Source organism: Mercenaria mercenaria, chromosome 16 (assembly GCF_021730395.1).
Source record: "Mercenaria mercenaria strain notata chromosome 16, MADL_Memer_1, whole genome shotgun sequence".
Classification (NCBI taxonomy): domain Eukaryota; kingdom Metazoa; phylum Mollusca; class Bivalvia; order Venerida; family Veneridae; genus Mercenaria; species Mercenaria mercenaria.
Window position 1 is genome coordinate 12,919,965 of NC_069376.1, and position 18,422 is coordinate 12,938,386.

The 18,422-nt window shown below is 36.5% G+C and overlaps 1 protein-coding gene across 1 annotated transcript in view; it reads right to left on the reverse strand.

Annotated features, from left to right (window-relative positions):
* Nucleotides 1–17,132, reverse strand: part of LOC123540717 (uncharacterized) — a 47,578-nt gene extending 30,446 nt beyond the window's left edge. The window contains exon 1 of the mRNA XM_053527497.1: nt 16,982–17,132. The gene's annotated coding sequence lies outside the window, so the exon portion shown is untranslated. The remainder of the gene's footprint in view (nt 1–16,981) is intronic.
* Nucleotides 17,133–18,422: the final 1,290 nt, after the last annotated feature.

Below are 18,422 nucleotides of genomic sequence, written 5' to 3' on the forward strand. Positions count from 1 at the left end.
TAGAAATGCTGTAATGTAAAGGGTGTGTAAAATGTTTGTTTCTATGTTCATCTTAGGCTTCATTTTCAAATTGGTAGGCAAGTGTCGCTGTTATCTTAACATGTAGACAAGAACGCATATCAGTTTAAGAAAATTGAATAAAAATATTATAATTTCCGGACAAACTGGATTTTTGTCTGTAAAAAGTATGTATTTTGAAATAACTCAGTTTCGAAAAGGCAAATATTTTCACTGCCCTAAACCACTTAATTCTACAGTTTACATGTACTGATCACTTAAATAAATTCATGATTCTGGCTAAAGTAGCTTATAGGTATGTTTATCAGAAAATAAAAACGTTCAATCAATATTAGTTACGAAAATTAAAAGCTGGCCTGTAAAATATTCAACAGTTTGATTTTATCCGAAATGGCATCATCCAAACTTGGCACACTTAATAAGAAATCTAGCTTACGGCCTACATGCCAAATTGCATTTGATGAAATTCTTGTATACCAAACAAGTTTTACAGTAACTATGCTAGACGTACAACAAAATCCATTCGACACTATTCAGTTCACTATGGTAACAAAACGAATAGGAATTAATTTACTATACATCATTTAATTCCACAGACAGTTCACCATGTTTTAATTTTTTCTGCCACTTGGAAACGTAAGAAACTACGTTCAATCGCTAGTTGATTTACGTTAAAATGAATCGTCATATCCGTTAGCTTGTTAGTTAGAGGCAGTCGAGTTCACACTATTTAAGCTACAAATACTTTGTAAGAGGAATTTGGCTTCAGTTTTTATCACACATAGTAAAAGTAATACGAAAACACTACTTATTTAACAGTCCAATACCTGATACAAATTGCTTTACGTTTTGATTTTGATTTTTAGGATTTGATGTTGATCTTGTTGCTTGTCTTGCTAATTATACCTTTCTAAAATCAAGAAGTAGTTCGGTCAAGAAAGCCTCTAACTATATTAAACAAGAGGGTCATGATGACCCTGGATCCCTCAACTAAATAATATGAGCTACATGTTTCAAATGTCAAACTGATGATAAAATATTAAGAAAGTCAGTAGGTCACATACATGGTCAATGAAACTCAGTTTAACGATTTGTGTGCAAAACTGTCTATGTCATCAAAATTTCAAGGCTGTATCTTAAAAAAAAACAAGAAAGTAGGTCAGTAGGTCAAGGTCACTGTCAAGTAACATCATATCACTTGGGGTCATTAGGTAATTATAATTAAACAGTCATGGAAATAGGATCAGATGATATTTTAAGTACTTTTCCTATATAACTCACATAATAACTAAGTGACTCCAGGGCGGGGCCTCTTTTAACCCTAGGGGCATAATTTGAACAATTTTGGTAGTGGACTACTAGACAATGCATCATACCAAGTATCAAAAGTCTAGGGCGTAGAGTTTCAGACAAGAAAAGTTTTAAAGCTTTTTCCTATACAAGTCTATATAAAACTTGGGACCTCCAGGGCAGGGCCTCTTTTCACCCAAGGGGTACAATTTGAAAAAGTTTGGTTGAGGACCAAAACATAATGCTACAAACCAAATATCAAGGGACTAAGTGTTGTGGTTTCAGACAAGAATATTTTTTAACTTTTTTTCCTATATAAGTCTATGTAAAATTTGGGATCCCGAGGCGGGGCCATATTTGACCCTAGGGGATAATTTGAACAGTCTTGGTAGAGGAGCACTAGATGATGCTACATACCAAATATAAAAGCCCTAGGCAATGTGATTTTGTACAAGAAGATTTTCAAAGTTTTCCCTATATAAGTCTATATTAACCATGTGACCCCCGGGGCGGGGTCATATATGACCCTAGGGGGATAATTTGAACAATTTTGCTAGAGGACCACTAGATGATGCTACACACCAGATATCAAAACCCTAGGCCCTTTGGTTTTGGACAAGTAGATTTTTAAATTTTTCCTTTCGGTTGTCATGGCAACCAGAGTTCTGCATGGAATTCAATTCTTTGAACAACTGTGAAAGGGGGTCACCCAAGAATCATTCGTGTAAATTTTGGTGTAATTCTGCCCCGTGGTTTTCAAGAAGATTTTTTAGAAATTGTTGACGATCGACCCACGACTGAAGACGGACATCAAACAGTCACAATAGCTCACATTGTCACTTCGTGACAGGTGAGCTAAAAAGAACATGCACGATGAACGGTCTATCCCCTCTCTTTGTGGAATTCAGAGTACGATGTGCAATGCACTTTAATGTTATATGCGGAAGGTTGCTGGCCAAGTCTAAACTGGCCCGACCCGGGGAGCTGTGGGAATTGCTCCAATGGTATCGTTGGACTCGGTGGGTGCTTGAGTTTTAAGGACTGCCTTGACCTTGACACTCTGAAAAAAATCACGTTGAGATTATTATCGGATGACCTATGACCTTGACCCCTTGCAAATCGAGTTTAATCTGACTTGGCCTGTTTTCGCTATATACTGGCTTGTCCTTTGCAATAAGGTATTAAAATCGGACATCAGTTAATGAAGATATGTCGCATCTGGGAAGGCCCTGAATGAAATGTACTTAAGTTTGTGACTTTAGAGCGTTGTTGGATGTATCATTTTTATTTTAGAAAAAAACGTGTATTTTCGTGCTTTGCTGTTTTACATCATGGCAACCATTTTCAGGCCCATACTACCCTCAGTGTCGGGGTTGAGCCTTGTGCCTTACCTTAAAGAAGTAGTTTTTATTGATTCTGTCAATACATGTAACCATGTAACTTTTATTAGGAATAATAAACCGTGAAGAAATTGTTTGTTATGTCCCTTACTGGCATATACGCCATTTGTAAAGCATTCATTTGCACGACCGCAAGCCATTTTACTGGGATCGAAGACACTCAGTTTGAAATAAGTCATCTGTATTTCGTAAGTATTTGGCATCCCAGTGGTTATATCGAAAGTATCGGTTATATAGGTAAGATGAGTTTTTATGGACGGATCCATGATTCTGAAGAGGGGTATCCGTGCCCGAGTGGTTAAGGTCGTTGACTTCAAATCACTTGCCCCTCATCGATGTGGGTTCGAGCCTCACTCGGGGCTTTGAATTATTCCTGTGAGGCAGCCATCCAGCTGGCTTGCGGAAGGTCGGTGGTTCTACCCAGGTGCCCGCTCGTGATGAAATAATGCACGGAGGGGCTGCTGGTTTCTTCCCCCACCACAAAAGCTGGAAAGTCGCCATATGACCTATAGTTGTGTCAGTCCGACGTTAAAACCAACAAAAAAATTGAAATTAAAAAAAACAAGAGATCACAGAGTGATCTTGGCGCCCACCAATGTGCCAGTTTTGAGTGTTCAAAATTTCAAGACTTATTGACGAGCTCAAGGTCAAATTTCATTTCCGTACACAACACTGTGCATGTGGTCCAAATTCGAAAGCTGTAGCTTGAGAAATGTGAAAGTAGGTCACTAGGTCAATGTCAAGGTCAAAGTTTGTTTCGGTACACAATCCTATGCATGTGGTCTAAATCTGAAGCCTGTAGCTACAGAAATGTGAAAGTAGGTCACTAGATCAATCTTAAGGTCAAAGTTCATTTCGGTACACAAAACTATTCAAGTGGTCCAAATTTGAAGGCTGTAGCTTGAGAAATGTAAAAGTAGGTCACTAGGTCAAAATTAAGGTCAAATTTTATTTCGGAATACGAAACTATGCATGTGGTCCAAATTTGAAGCCTGTACCTTCAAAAATGTGAAAGTAGGTCACTAAGTCAATGTAAAGGTCAAAGTTAATTTCGGTACACAAAACTATGCATGTGGTACAAATTTGAAGTCTATAGCTTCAGAAATGTAAAAGTAGGTCACTAGGTCAAAATCCAGGTCAAATTCTATTTCGGAATACAAAACTATGCATGTGGTCCAAATTTGAAGCCTGTACCTTAAAAGTGTGAAAGTAGGTCACTAGGTCAATGTAAAGGTCAAAGTTCATTTCGGTACACAAAACTATGCAAGTGGTCCAAATTTGAAGGCTGTAGCTTGAGAAATGTAAAAGTAGGTCACTAGGTCAAAATCAAGGTCAAATTTTTTTCGGAAAATTATACAAAACTATGCATGTGGTCCAAATTTGAAGCCTGTACATTCAAAAATGTGAAAGTAGGTCACTAGGTCAATGTGAAGGTCAAAGTTTATTTCGGTACACAAAACTATGCATGTGGTCCAGATTTGAAGGCTGTAGCTTGAGAAATGTGAAAGTAGGTCACTAGGTCAAAATCAATGTCAAATTTCATTTGAAACACGGAACTATGCATATGGTCCAAATTTGACGCCTGTACCTTCAAAAATGTGAAAGTAGGTCACTAAGTCAATGTAAAGGTCAAAGTTAATTTCGGTACACAAAACTATGCATGTGGTACATATTTGAAGTCTATAGCTTCAGAAATGTAAAAGTAGGTCACTAGGTCAAAATCCAGGTCAAATTCTATTTCGGAATACAAAACTATGCATGTGGTCCAAATTTGAAGCCTGTACCTTAAAAGTGTGAAAGTAGGTCACTAGGTCAATGTAAAGGTCAAAGTTCATTTCGGTACACAAAACTATGCAAGTGGTCCAAATTTGAAGGCTGTAGCTTGAGAAATGTAAAAGTAGGTCACTAGGTCAAAATCAAGGTCAAATTTTTTTCGGAAAATTATACAAAACTATGCATGAGGTCCAAATTTGAAGCCTGTACATTCAAAAATGTGAAAGTAGGTCACTAGGTCAATGTGAAGGTCAAAGTTTATTTCGGTACACAAAACTATGCATGTGGTCCAGATTTGAAGGCTGTAGCTTGAGAAATGTGAAAGTAGGTCACTAGGTCAAAATCAATGTCAAATTTCATTTGAAACACGGAACTATGCATATGGTCCAAATTTGACGCCTGTACCTTCAAAAATGTGAAAGTAGGTCACTAGGTCAAAATCAAGGTCAAAGTTTTTTTCTGTGCACAAAACTATGTATGTGGTCCAAGTTTGAAGGCTGTAGCTACAGAAATGTGAAAGTAGGTCACTAGGTCAAAATCAAGGTCAACTCATGTCAAGGTTCATCTTGCCACTCAAAAATATACATGTAGTCCATATTTGAATGTTGTAGTTATTGACAAGAACATTTTAAAAACTTTTCCCTATATAAGTCTATATGAACCATGTGACCCCCGGGGCGGGCCCTTTTTGACCCTAGGGGGATAATTTGAACAACTTTGTAGAGAACCACTAGATGATGCTACACTACAAGTATCAAAGCCTTAGGCTTTGTGGTTTGGACAAGAAGATTTTCAAAGTTTTTCCTTATATAAGTCTATGTAAACCATATGACCCCCAGGGCGGGGCCATATTTGACCCTAGGGGTACAATTTGAACAATCTTAGCTGAAGACCACTAGATGATGTCACATACAAAATATCAAAGCCCTAGGCCCTGTGGTTTTGGACAAGAGGTTATTCAAAGTTGTTCCCTATATAAGTCTATATAAACCATGTGACCCCCAGAGCGGGTCCATATTTGACCCCAGAGAAATAATTTGAATCATCTTGGTAGAGGACCACTAGGTGATGCTTCAAACCAAATATCAAAGCCCTAGGCTCTGTGGTTTTGGACAAAAAGGTTTTCAAAGTTTTTCCCTATATAAATCTATGTAAAATATAGAAATAAACAAAGGGCCATAACTCACTCAAAAATTGCTGAACCAGTCTGATTTTCAGGGGGACAAAACTAGGGTACCAATACATCATTCTGACAAAGTTTGGTCAAAATCCCCCCAGTAGTTTCTGAGGAGATGCGATAACGAGAAATTGTTAACGGACAGACGGACGGACGGACGGACGGAATGACGGACGGACGGACCACGGACGCAGAGTGATTTTAATAGCCCACCATCTGATGATGGTGGGCTAAAAATAAACATGACTTCAACAGAATGTGCTTCATTTTTAATCCTTCGGTCCTTTTGACTGACGTGTCATCGGACTTAGTCTATTTACATTTTTTACATAATAAAAACCTTTTAGTAGGTGCGGCTTGCCTGCAAACTTTGATCTACCAATCACTTTTCAGATAGCACCTAAAGAACTAATGTAATGTATCTAACTGACCGCTTCATGCACATGTCAGTTTAACGCAAAAAAAAATCTATATAAAACAGTTATTTTCTTCCACGCAGTATTTTAAAATCAAACAAATATACCAAATCGCCAGACATACCATAAATTAATTTTATACGATCTTTTGTAAGTATGTAAGTACACGGTGCGTAAAAATATCGATGTATTAGAGCCATATTGCCCTATGCATGCATTTTTATTTTTTATATCTGACATATCACTTTAAGCTGCACCTTTCATTAAACTTTAAGAACAAGAAGCTGCGTTCAATAAACGCTTGATGCCCCCGGTGGCATCCTTGTCGATATATAGCAATATAAAGTCCAAAACGAGGCCAAGTTCAAGGTCAAAGTGAGGTCAGGTGACGTCTGAAGATGAGGAATTGTCACAGGTTACATCTGCATTAGTATCAAGTCATTCGAGTAAGGGGTATTGATGCTAGGCGAAACGGTCCCATTTGGTTAACCTCGTACGGACGGACAAACGAACGGACGGACGGACGGACGGACAGGTCAATCATTATATGCCTCCCGCATCAGTAGATGCCGGGGGCATAAAAATAATGTAACATGCATCTCAAGAATACCCCGTGTACATGCACACATATATTGTAAAATGCATCTCAAGAATACCCCGTGTACATGCACACATATATTGTAAAACGCATCTCAAGAATACCCCGTGTACATGCACACATATATTGTAAAACGCCTCTCAAGAATACCACGTGTACATGCACACATATATTGTAAAACGCATCTCAAGAATACCACGTGTATATGCACACATACACTGTAAAACGCATCTCAAGAAAACCCCGTGTACATGCACACATATACTGTAAAACGCATCTCAAGAATACCCCGTGTACATGCACACATATACTGTAAAACGCATCTCAAGAATACCCCGTGTACATGCACACATATACTGTAAAATGCATCTCAAGAATACCCCTTGTACATGCACACATATACTGGAAAACGCATCTCAAGAATACCCCGTGTACATGCACACATATACTGTAAAACGCATCTCAAGAATACCCCTTGTACATGCACACATATACTGTAAAACGCATCTCAAGAATACCCCATGTACATGCACACATTTACTGTAAAACGCATCTCAAGAATACCCCTTGTACATGCACTCATATACTGTAAAACGCATCTCAAGGATACCCCTTGTACATGCACACATATACTGTAAAACGCATCTCAAGAATACCCGGTGTACATGCACACATATACTGTAAAACGCATCTCAAGAATACCCCTTGTACATGCACACATATACTGTAAAACGCATCTCAAGAATACCCCGTGTAGATGCACACATATATTGTAAAACGCATCTCAAGAATACCCCGTGTACATGTACACATATGTAGATTACAATGGTAAACAAGCGGTAGAGGTTTCAAAGCCATATTACAGACAAGATCGGCAAAATATGGAGTAGTATGAAATTTTTTACTGATTTCCAAATCCAAACAATAGGGCCAAGATGGCCCTAGGTCACTCACCTGAGTAACAGTGTAAACATGTTTTATCTAGTGATTCCTTGGAGACAAACATTCTGACCAGTTTCCATTAAAATTGGACCAAAAGACGTGGCCTCTTTAGTGTAAACAAACTTTTTCTTTGATTTGACCTGGTGACCTATTTTTTTTACTCCATATGACCCAGATTCGAACTTGTCTAAAATTTTATAAAAACAAACATTCTGGCATTTGAATTTGGGCTAAAATGTATCTAGATTATCATTTTGACCAAATTTCATAAAGATAGGATCATAAACGTGGCCTCTGAAGTGTTATAAAGCATTTCTTTTTGATTTGATTGGATGACCTTTTTTTACCCCACATGACCGAGATTCGAACTTGACCTAGGGGTCATCAATTCAAAGATTCTGACAATTATCATGAGTTTCAAACTTAACTGTGGACGCTAGAGTGTTAAAAAAGATTTACATTCGATCTGGCCTAGTGGCCCGGTGACCTAGTCTATGACCACACATGACTCGGTTTCAAATTTGGCCTATATATCATGTTTAATAAAGTTTGGGTCAAAAACTCATTTCAGTGAAGTTGGTCTGCAGTTCGCAGTTCGCAGTTCGCGTTTCGAATTGCGAACTGCAAACTGGTCTGCAGTTCGCGATTCGAATTGCAAACTGCAAACTGGTCTGCAGTTTACGATTCAAATTTCAAAGTGCAGTCTGATCAACATTGTTTTGCGCATTGTGGACAAAAATGCATTTCACAGTTGGTCTGCAGTTCGTGTTTCCAATTGCGAACTGCAAACTGGTCTGCCGTTCGCGATTCGTATTGCGAACTGCAAACTGGTCTGCACTTCGCTATTCGAATTGCAAACTGCAAACTGGTCTGCTGTTTAAAATTAAAATTTCAAGGTGCAATCTGATCAGCACTGCCCTGCAAATTGTAGACAAGAATGCATTTCACAGTTGGTCTGCAGTATGCAGTTCTCAGTTCACGTTTCCAAATGCGAACTGCAAACTAGTCTACAGTTCGCAGTTTACGATTCGTAGTTCATAATTCGAATTGCGAACTGCAAACTGGTCTGCAGTTCGCGATTCGAACTGCAAACTGGTCTGCAGTTTATGATTCAAACTTCAAAGTGCAGTCTGATCAACACCGCCCTGCGAACTGTGGACAAGAATGCATTTTACAATTCGAAGCCAACAGCTTTGTAATCGAATTTCGAACTGCAGACCAGTTTGCAGTTCGCAATTCAAAATATGAACTACGAATTGCAAACTGCGAACTGAGAACTGCAGACCAATTTGCAGTTCGCATTTGAAAACTGTCAAATGCATTCTTGTCCGAATTCGCAGGGCAGTGCTGATCAGACTGCACTTTGAATTTGATTCGTAAACTGCAGACCAGCTTGCAGTTCGCAGCTCGAATTGTGAACTGCAGACCAGTCTGCAGTTTGTCATCCGATTCCAAGCCATGATCATCGAATTGTGAAATTCGAAGCGCAGAGCTTATCATACTGGGCTATTAAATTTGAATCGTGAACTGCAGACCAGTTTACAATTCGCAGTTTGATTTGCGAAAAGCAAACTGGTCTACAGTTCGAAATTCGATTACAGTTCGAAATTCGATTACGAAGCTGTTGACTTCGAATTGTAAAATGCATTCTTGTCCACAGTTCGCAGGGCGGTGTTGATCAGACTGCACTTTGAAGTTTGAATCATAAAATGCAGACAAGTTTGCAGTTTGCAGTTCGAATCGCGAACTGCAGACCAGTTTGCAGTTCGCAATTCGAATTACGAATTGTAAACTGCGAATTGCAGACCAGTTTGCAGTTCGCATTTGGAAACGTGAACTGAGAACTGCATACTGCAGACCAACTGTGAAATGCATTCTTGTCTACAATTTGCAGGGCAGTGCTGATCAGACCGCACCTTGAAATTTTAATTTTAAACAGCAGACCAGTTTCCAGTTTGCAATTCGAATAGCGAAGTGCAGACCAGTTTGGTGTTCGCAATTCGAATCGCGAACTGCAGACTAGTTTGCAGTTCGCAATTGGAAACACGAACTGCAGACCAACTGTGAAATGCATTTTTGTCCACAATGCGCAAGACAATGTTGATCAGACTGCACTTTGAAATTTGAATCGTAAACTGCAGACCAGTTTGCAGTTTGCAATTAGAATCGCAAACTGCAGACCAGTTTGCAGTTCGCAATTCGAAACGCGAACTGCGAACTGCAGACCAACTTAACTGAAATCAAAAAACTCTTATGTGTTCGCAAGCTTTTCCTCTGATTTAACCGGGTGACCTACGTTTTTATCCAACATGATCCAAATTAGAACATTAAAGCATCAAGGAAAGTATTCTTACCAAGTTTCATGAAGACTGAGTCATGACTGTGGCCTCTAGAGTGTTTAAATGCGTTTCCTTTTATCTGGCCTAGTGACGTAGTTCTTTTATCCCACATAACCCAGTTTCAAACTTTATCTACAAATCATCAAGACAAACATTCTGTTCAAGGTTTATAAAGATTTGGTCACAACTGCGGCTTCTAGAGTGTTCAAAAGATTTTCCTTTTGATCTGGACTAGAGGCATAGATTTTTTTTTTATTCCAAATGACCTGATTTCAAACGACCTAGAACTCATCAAAACAAACATTTTGACCAAGTTTCATAAAAATTTTGTCACAGCTGCGGCTTCTAGCGTGTTCACACCCTTTTCACAAGTTTGAGAGTGTACCACTCTTCCAACTTCAATCAGAGTGTACTGACATACTCTCATTTTAATGTTTATTGAGTTTAAAATATCTGCTGAAAATAACACCTGAACATCTCAATAAAAATGTTTTAGCTTTTTGGTAAAGTCCATCCACTGAAATAAGTTAATTTGATCATGCACGTTTGTAGCTCTGTGATGAAAAAAGTATTCAAGACAATTTCAAATGCAACATGATGTGTGAATGTCCATTGCATAATTATTTTAATATGAAAGTTTTAGGTAAAAAGTTTGAACCATTTCTTAACACAAATAAATGAAATTGTGTTCCTGACTGGTCACATGTCAAATTTCCCCACCCACTTTAAATGTGAATATCTATAAAAGTAAGTCAAAACTGGTAACAGTAACACATGGTAATGAAGCTTAATACATGTAGGTATATTGATAAAAAAAAAGAAAATAATGATAAACAAGAGCACCGCCTTGCGAGTGCTGACGCTCATCTGATTTTTTTGTATAATAAAAATATTGTCCTACCCATGATTTTCTAAGTCTAAAAAGGGCCATCATTCTTGCAAAAAGCAGGATAAATTTATGTTTCTTGATGTACAGTGTCCGCTTATGATGGTGAAAAACTGTTGCAAGTTTTAAAGCACTAGCTTTGATAGTTTATGAGACAAGTTGACTTAAACATAATACTCAACCAAGAAAATGATTTTCTGAGTCCAAAAGGGACAATAATTATTGCAAAAAAGCAGGATGGAGTTATGCTGTTTGCTGTACAGGGTCAGCTCATGATGGTGAATAAGTGTTGCAAGTTTCAAACCAATAGCGTTTATAGTTTGAGAGAAAAAGTTGACCTAAACATAAAACTTAACCAAGAAATCTGATATTTTATAAGTCCAAAAGGGGTCATAAATCTTGGAAAAAGCAGAATGAAGTTATGTTTCTTACTGTACTGGGTCAGATTATGATGATGAACAAGTGATGCAAGTTTTAAAGCAATAGTTTTGATAGTTTAGGAGAAAAACTGACCTAAACAGAAAACTTAACCAAGAAAATGATTTTCTAAGCCCCAAAAGGGCAATAATTCTTGCAAAAAGCAAGATGGAGTTATTTTTCTTGATGTACAGGGTTTGCTTATGATGGTGAACAAGTGTTCCAAGTTTCAAAGCAATAGCTTTGATAGTTTAGGAGAAAAGTTGACCTCTAACATAAAACTTAACCAGGCAACGCCGACGCCGACACCACTCAAGTGATGACAATAACTCATCATTCAAAAAATCAGATGAGCTAAAAAGCATATTGCGCAGACACGTAATTGGGACCCCTCAACCTTTTACTTTTTTCCATGGAGATTCAAATTTGTTTTGGATTGAATACGTTGTTGACACTGTTCAAACGTAAGTTATTTTGGGATTTGATCAATAAGCTTTATCCAATAGCTTAGTTGCGAACGTCATATGTACTGAAATATAACCTGCTTATTTTGCACAGTGATCAATACAGCTTTTTGAAATTCGAAATAGATTGCACATCACTGCTATTTTCAAAGGCCAGTAAATTTACTACGAGAAAAATAATTCATTTCAACGAAAGTGATACACTTGAAAATATTTATCACCTTAGTCACGTTCGGGAATGTTGATAAGGTTATAATGCAGTAATTCGGTCCAAAATGTACTTCCGTGGTGAAAGAAGTCCCTAATAAACAGATCCTCATTTTTCCATTTTTCGCGTATTTGCGCGTAAATCGGGGGCCAAATGGGCATTATTTCGCTCGTGGAATGAATTTTACATAAAATAGGACACGTTTCATGCTAATACTCGCATGTTTTCGAGTTGTTTACTTGAAAACGAAAGTAGGGTGTTTATTCTGCGGACCGCTTTCTGAAATGCGGCAATATGAGGGTACCTGACTTCAGTTGACTTGCATTTCACTGCATACTATTCAACACCCCTTTTTCTTTTCGTTTTCTTGAAGCAAATGTATGGATATCTTGTGGAAAATAGGTCTACGGCGTAGTGAAAATCTAGAAACTGTAACAAAATTGGTCTGAAGTAGCTGAATTTTATATGAAACAAAGAACAATTTCTTTTATTGGTATATAGCCATAACGTATAGACACGCCATGCACCCGGATAATCCTAACTCTGTTCAGCGACCCTAACTCAGTGCCAACATGGCTGACAGAAAGACTATGTATGTAGTTAATTTCCTTGTCTTTTTTCATGTTTTTATGTGAGTATGCAATTTTAGCTTAAAACTTTTGATAGTCATAATATCCTGTATTGATAACATGTTTTGTGTACTAAATATTTCAATCGAAATGTCACATTATGTGGCTGGAATTCATTAAAATGTACTCAAAAAAAGTCTTCAAAATGAACATGTTTTATGTTTCTAACTGTTTTAAAGTACCAGAAATTGCAGTAAGACCTTACTTATTAAATGTATTAGTTCCATAAATATCTCTTTGACTATGTTTAACAGTGTCAAAGTTTGAAATTGATTTTAATAGCTTAAAAATTATATTGATTATGAGGTGGGTTTAAATTTGCGGATAATTCCTAAATAGTATAGGAAACAATGCTGGATAAATACGAACTTAGAATGGATAAACACCTAACCAAAACACCTAACCAAACGAAAACGGCTGTTCGTCTGTGCTTTCTGTAACTAAAACTAAAAAAGGAAAACAAGGGTTACACACAGAGAACTAAAAGGACATTTAAAGACATCAGAAATGTAAACAACTTAAAAAAAGGTATTATTACAAGTTTGTAAGTAGAATTCCAACTGCTGAGACAATAAGTCACTGTCAAAGGAAATATTTGGGCCAGTAGTCAGCCAAATTAAAATCAAAAGCGCACAGAGATCGCAAGTATGACTAAAACAAGTCGGAACGTTTTAAGAGTTTTTCTCTGAATTTATCTGGCTTTGCAACATTGCGTGGGCAGTGTTTCTGGCATGACCTCAAAAGATCCCAAACACTGCTTACACGATTTCAGACTTTTATAAACGTTAAATAGAGAATAATAGGCTAGGCCTACTGTCTTTTGATATCAATGTTATCAGGTCGAGGCTGATATGGGCTGGAAGGGGTGAGGGAACCGAACCCCTTCGGCCTTCCGCCCATATCAGCCGAGACCTGATAACATTTGATATCAAAAGACAGTAGCCTGTTATTCTATTTATCATGAAACTCATACAAACTGCCTAGAAAAACATGTCTTCATCTCTTATTTCGTAAAAAATTAAATTTATATTTTACAGATTGGAAAATTCATCCGCCCCTGAAACTTCTGAACGAAACAATATGGCAGCCATATTGAATTCAACTCCGACAATGTTTTTGACTTTCTGATATTCTTGTAAAAAATAACAATGAAATAAACTCTTACCTGCGTAAAAATAAAAAATCATCCTCTTGAATAAACCAGAACATGCATTATTTCCATAGATCTATCATGAAATATTTGACTCAGACAACTACAACATGTCCAAAGCGCTGAAAATTTCACTTCCAGTTCCAGACTTTATAGTTTTTTAAATCACTAAATTAACACGGATCCAAGAATTATAATTAACTGATTCAAGAATAATAATTAACACAAATACTTTAGCTAATACTTGATAAAATTTGCATGCCTTAAATAAGGCATAAATCAAGAATAAGTATATCATACATTGTCAAGTGTATTGTAAACCTTTCCGAGAATCGATCCATGTAAACATTGTGATGTCATGATGAAGGTTTCACAATGACGTCATTCAGTGCTATTGTCTGTGTGATAAAATTAGAGACAACCATATTCAAGGAACTTTGTTGAGATTACAGAATCTATTTAGAAAAAAAATTGTGCAACATCGAAACTGGACTCTAATAAAATTCAATCTGGAATGATGTAAAAATTAGTCCGTCAATATGGAAGGGGCTTAATTTTGATATCAGGTCAATGACCTGATAACAAAATAAAATATCAGGCAAGTGATATCAGGCACTTTGCATAGTAGTTGCATGATAAAAGGCAAATATTTTAACAGCTTATTTTTTACCACAGTCACTGTAATATGCTTTTCTTTTCATTTTTCTAAATAATAAAGAACTCGATCTCCAGTCTATTTGCGCTTTCATTAAGGTTTGATATTACAAATCAAAGCAAGTGAAATTTGACTATGGACAAGTGGATTTTTAAGTTCCGTGGACAAGTGAAAAAATGTAAGGATACCCACACCCCTGCCCCGTCAGTCCATGCATCACTCCCCCACACCATCCCACCCCACCACACCACACCACACAACACACACACGTTTCTTCCCTATTTACTGTCTGAAAAATATCATATTTAATAATTAATCATAAATCTAATCCCATTTAAACAATTTCAAAAATATTCCATTATCACCTCTATAAAAATCTCTTACACTATACGACATACAAGATTTGAAACAAACACAATTCTTCTGAAACAGTGTGTGCGTGCGTGCGTGCGTGTGTGAGAGAGAGAGGGAGGAAGAGAGGGTTGGCGACTACAGAACTTCGAACATCGGTGGTATTAAATATTTCTTACATGAATATGATAATTTTGACTTTTATACCGAGTTATTTTTGAGGATTTATCCAGATTTTTCCAAACATTGCTATTTGTATAATATTAAAATTATGAAAAGATTTTTGACTGTAGTGGGCATACATAAAACACCTTGTAAAATTAATGACAAATTAATTAATGAAGATTTTTATCCTTACATTTTTTACTTGTCCACGGAAAATACCGCTTATAAAGTAATGTTTACAATAATCACACCATGTACATGTCAACTCATTCATTTCTATACAATACTAGTCAGTCAGGTGTTAAACCGTCACGCAATTTAGTGTAAGTTAGGTTTTTATCCATTCCTCATGTAAACTGAGTGCGGTTTTTATCAACTCAAAGTTAGGTTTTTATCCCTTTTCTCGTTGTCAGTACATTTTAACATGTATTGTGTCAACATGTAGTGCGTTAACAACGTAGTGTAAACCGGCCTATAAAGCAGTATATCTTTGCTTTCAAACAACAAAATACTCGGGGCAATAAAAGGGTAGAAATATTTTTAAAGATTTTTTGTAAAAGTTTTCATTGAAAAAGATGCCTTGTTCGTCGTTTTTCCACCTGAAAACACAAGGGTTGATATATTTAACATGATGCATTTTGAAATAAATATACACTTGATCAATGGAGATAGATATAACAACAGAAACATTCCTTTATACATCGTAATTAGACAGAAAACAAAGTTGTATGGCTTTACATCCGCCATGTTGGCACTGAGTTAGGGTCGCTGAATAGAGTTAAGATTATCCGGGTACATGGCGTGATAGAGGACAAACAAAAATGTTTGGTTTTGATAAACCTGAAATGAATACAAATGTAGAATATCCAAACTTACGCTCCTAGTAGAAAGATGAGCCAATTTGTAAATGTAAGTTAAACGATGAATGTCTGTATTGTATAATCTCTACCCTGTTTGAAACAATACAGGTGTTTAATGAGGTCTTATCAAAAAAGAAGGACAGACACTCGTAAATTATCGCTAATATCGTAGCGATTTCGGTCAGAGAGATTGGTTCATATCTTTGCAAGCACCAATTGTCATGATGTCTGCGATAATACAATTTTTATAGAAATACTGTGTTAGTGAAATAAGATCATTTAATTGGTCTCGTTTGATTTTATCGCTCTAATTATTGGCTCATGTAATGCAGTATTTGCAGTCATCTAGAACGCAATGTATCAAATGTTTTTTGCAAAGAATTGGTTGAATTTTATATGTAAAGATGTATTTAACTAAACTTACCCTTTATAATTCGATTTATAAATTTACAATGCACTCTTGAAATATCCAAACAAAGTACTTTATCTTATCCATGGTCACGTGATCATGGTGTCACCGTGATAAGACAACTATTATCAATATTCGAAGTTCAGCTCCTCACTCAAACAGTTCAATTTAGAATAAATCCTTGATTCTCGTATTTTTATATCGTCTGTACTACCGAGGGAGAACTGAATAATATCGATTGAGAGATTGGTAATTCACCCGCAATGACATCTATATGGTTTTGGCGTTCTCCGTTTTTACGGAAAGCAGTCAGTGTGGTATTATTAATAGAATTAAATTTGCGAAAGAGTAAGGAATAAATTACCCTGAAAGGACACAACTTTGTCTTAAGTTTGATGACTATGTCGTGGATGACGATAACGATGATGGTTGTGGTGATGATACTGGTGATAATAATGAGGTTGACGATGATGGTGATGACGAAAACGACGCCGACGATGATGATGATGACTGCGGTAATAGTACTTGTGATATTGATGATGATGATGATTAGAAGGTTTATTTTAAATACCTTTAAATATTCAATTGAAACACACCTACTTTAGCCATATTACGCACAAATTCCGCCGTAGTCGACCTGTAACCAGTTTTATAAAATCAAGAGTCTTTGGTTATTGATTATCGTTAATACAGATTATTTGATTGGATATTTATTGAAAACCGCGAAAAAAAGCGTCACTGAGTTTTTGTTTCTCTGTCGTGTCACGACGTATTTCAAAATTAATGAACATCTGATATCTTGTATTTTATGATACAAAAAGACAATGTACTTACCATTACACCAAATATTTTATTCACTTTTAATATAACAATCCAAACAATGCACTGATTTAGATAGTCCATATATGTCACACAAGGTATCGCGCTCACTGAATGTAGCGTATTTATTTATCAATTCTTATCTAATCATAATTATCACGTGACGTCGCACGTGACTGATGATCGCGTTTACAATTGTTGACGAATATTATGGGCGCTTTTGTTTGCAAAAATCCGGTTTGGGTTTTAGGTTTTGGTTTGGATAAAAAATAATGATAAACTGGTTTCTGTTAAAATGAGTTCTTGAACAAACAGGCGGTTTGTATGAACAAAATGACGAATCTAGAAAAACTGGTGATTAAATTTATTCTAAATGGAGATAAATGACAGATTTTGTATGTAAGAGCCAAACATATTAAAAAACATGTACTATTATTACTACTCCTCATGTGCCGACACTATTTAACATGTGTATATATAGCAAGGCTAATTATGGCATAGACAGTTGAGTCATTGCCTTTTGCACTCAACAACATAAGCCAATAGACCAATTGAGTGAATACAAATGTTTGTTTTTGTTAAGTTTATTGTCAGACTGACAGAATTATAGGTCATATATCAACTTTCAATGCATTATTTAAGGCATGGGCAGGCAGCTAGGTTAAGCCACTGTCCTTTAAGCCAGCTGGATTACTTAAAAATCCACGCATGAAAGAATTATACACCCTGAGCAAGGTCTCGAACATACAGCAGTGAAGGACAAATAATTTAAAATCATCCACCCTAACCATCCGGCCACAAAGACTAAGACTGAGATGTAATCATTTAACTGTATCCACGAGCCAGCTGAAAATTAGAGATAAAGTGTTTTGTAACAGGGATAACTCCTAAATTGAAATCATTGCTGTTTCCTTGTTTTAGACACGCTCAGCAATGTTTGACAGTTGTGATGTAGTTAATGTGCAAAAATAGATGATGTTATACTACTCAAGGTTCAAGCAAAGCACATATTCTCTGGCTCTGGTGCTGGACTGATTTAAGTAACCAGTTGTATTTTAGGCCAGCGAGTGTATCTTACCTCACAAAAACTTGTTTAAATAAATATTAATTAAGATTCTTCAAAAAATGGTTGACATATTTAATCTCTGATATTTTTTTCTGATGACACAATGTACATCCAAAATCTGGCAACAATGAGTTGGATGGCATCCAACGACACCCCTGACTTGATCAGATAATACTTTTAATACTTTGAACTTTTATGTCACTGTATTAAGGGGGATCAGAAACCATGGATATACATTATTAAACATAATTGATACTTATGTATATAATTATATGTATTTTGGTGAATTGAAATTCCTCTACATTACACGCAGCCACAGGAAAGCACTGCATCAATTACAAGGCAGAGACTGAAGCACTCATGAAGGCCGTCTCAATGATTGAAAACTCG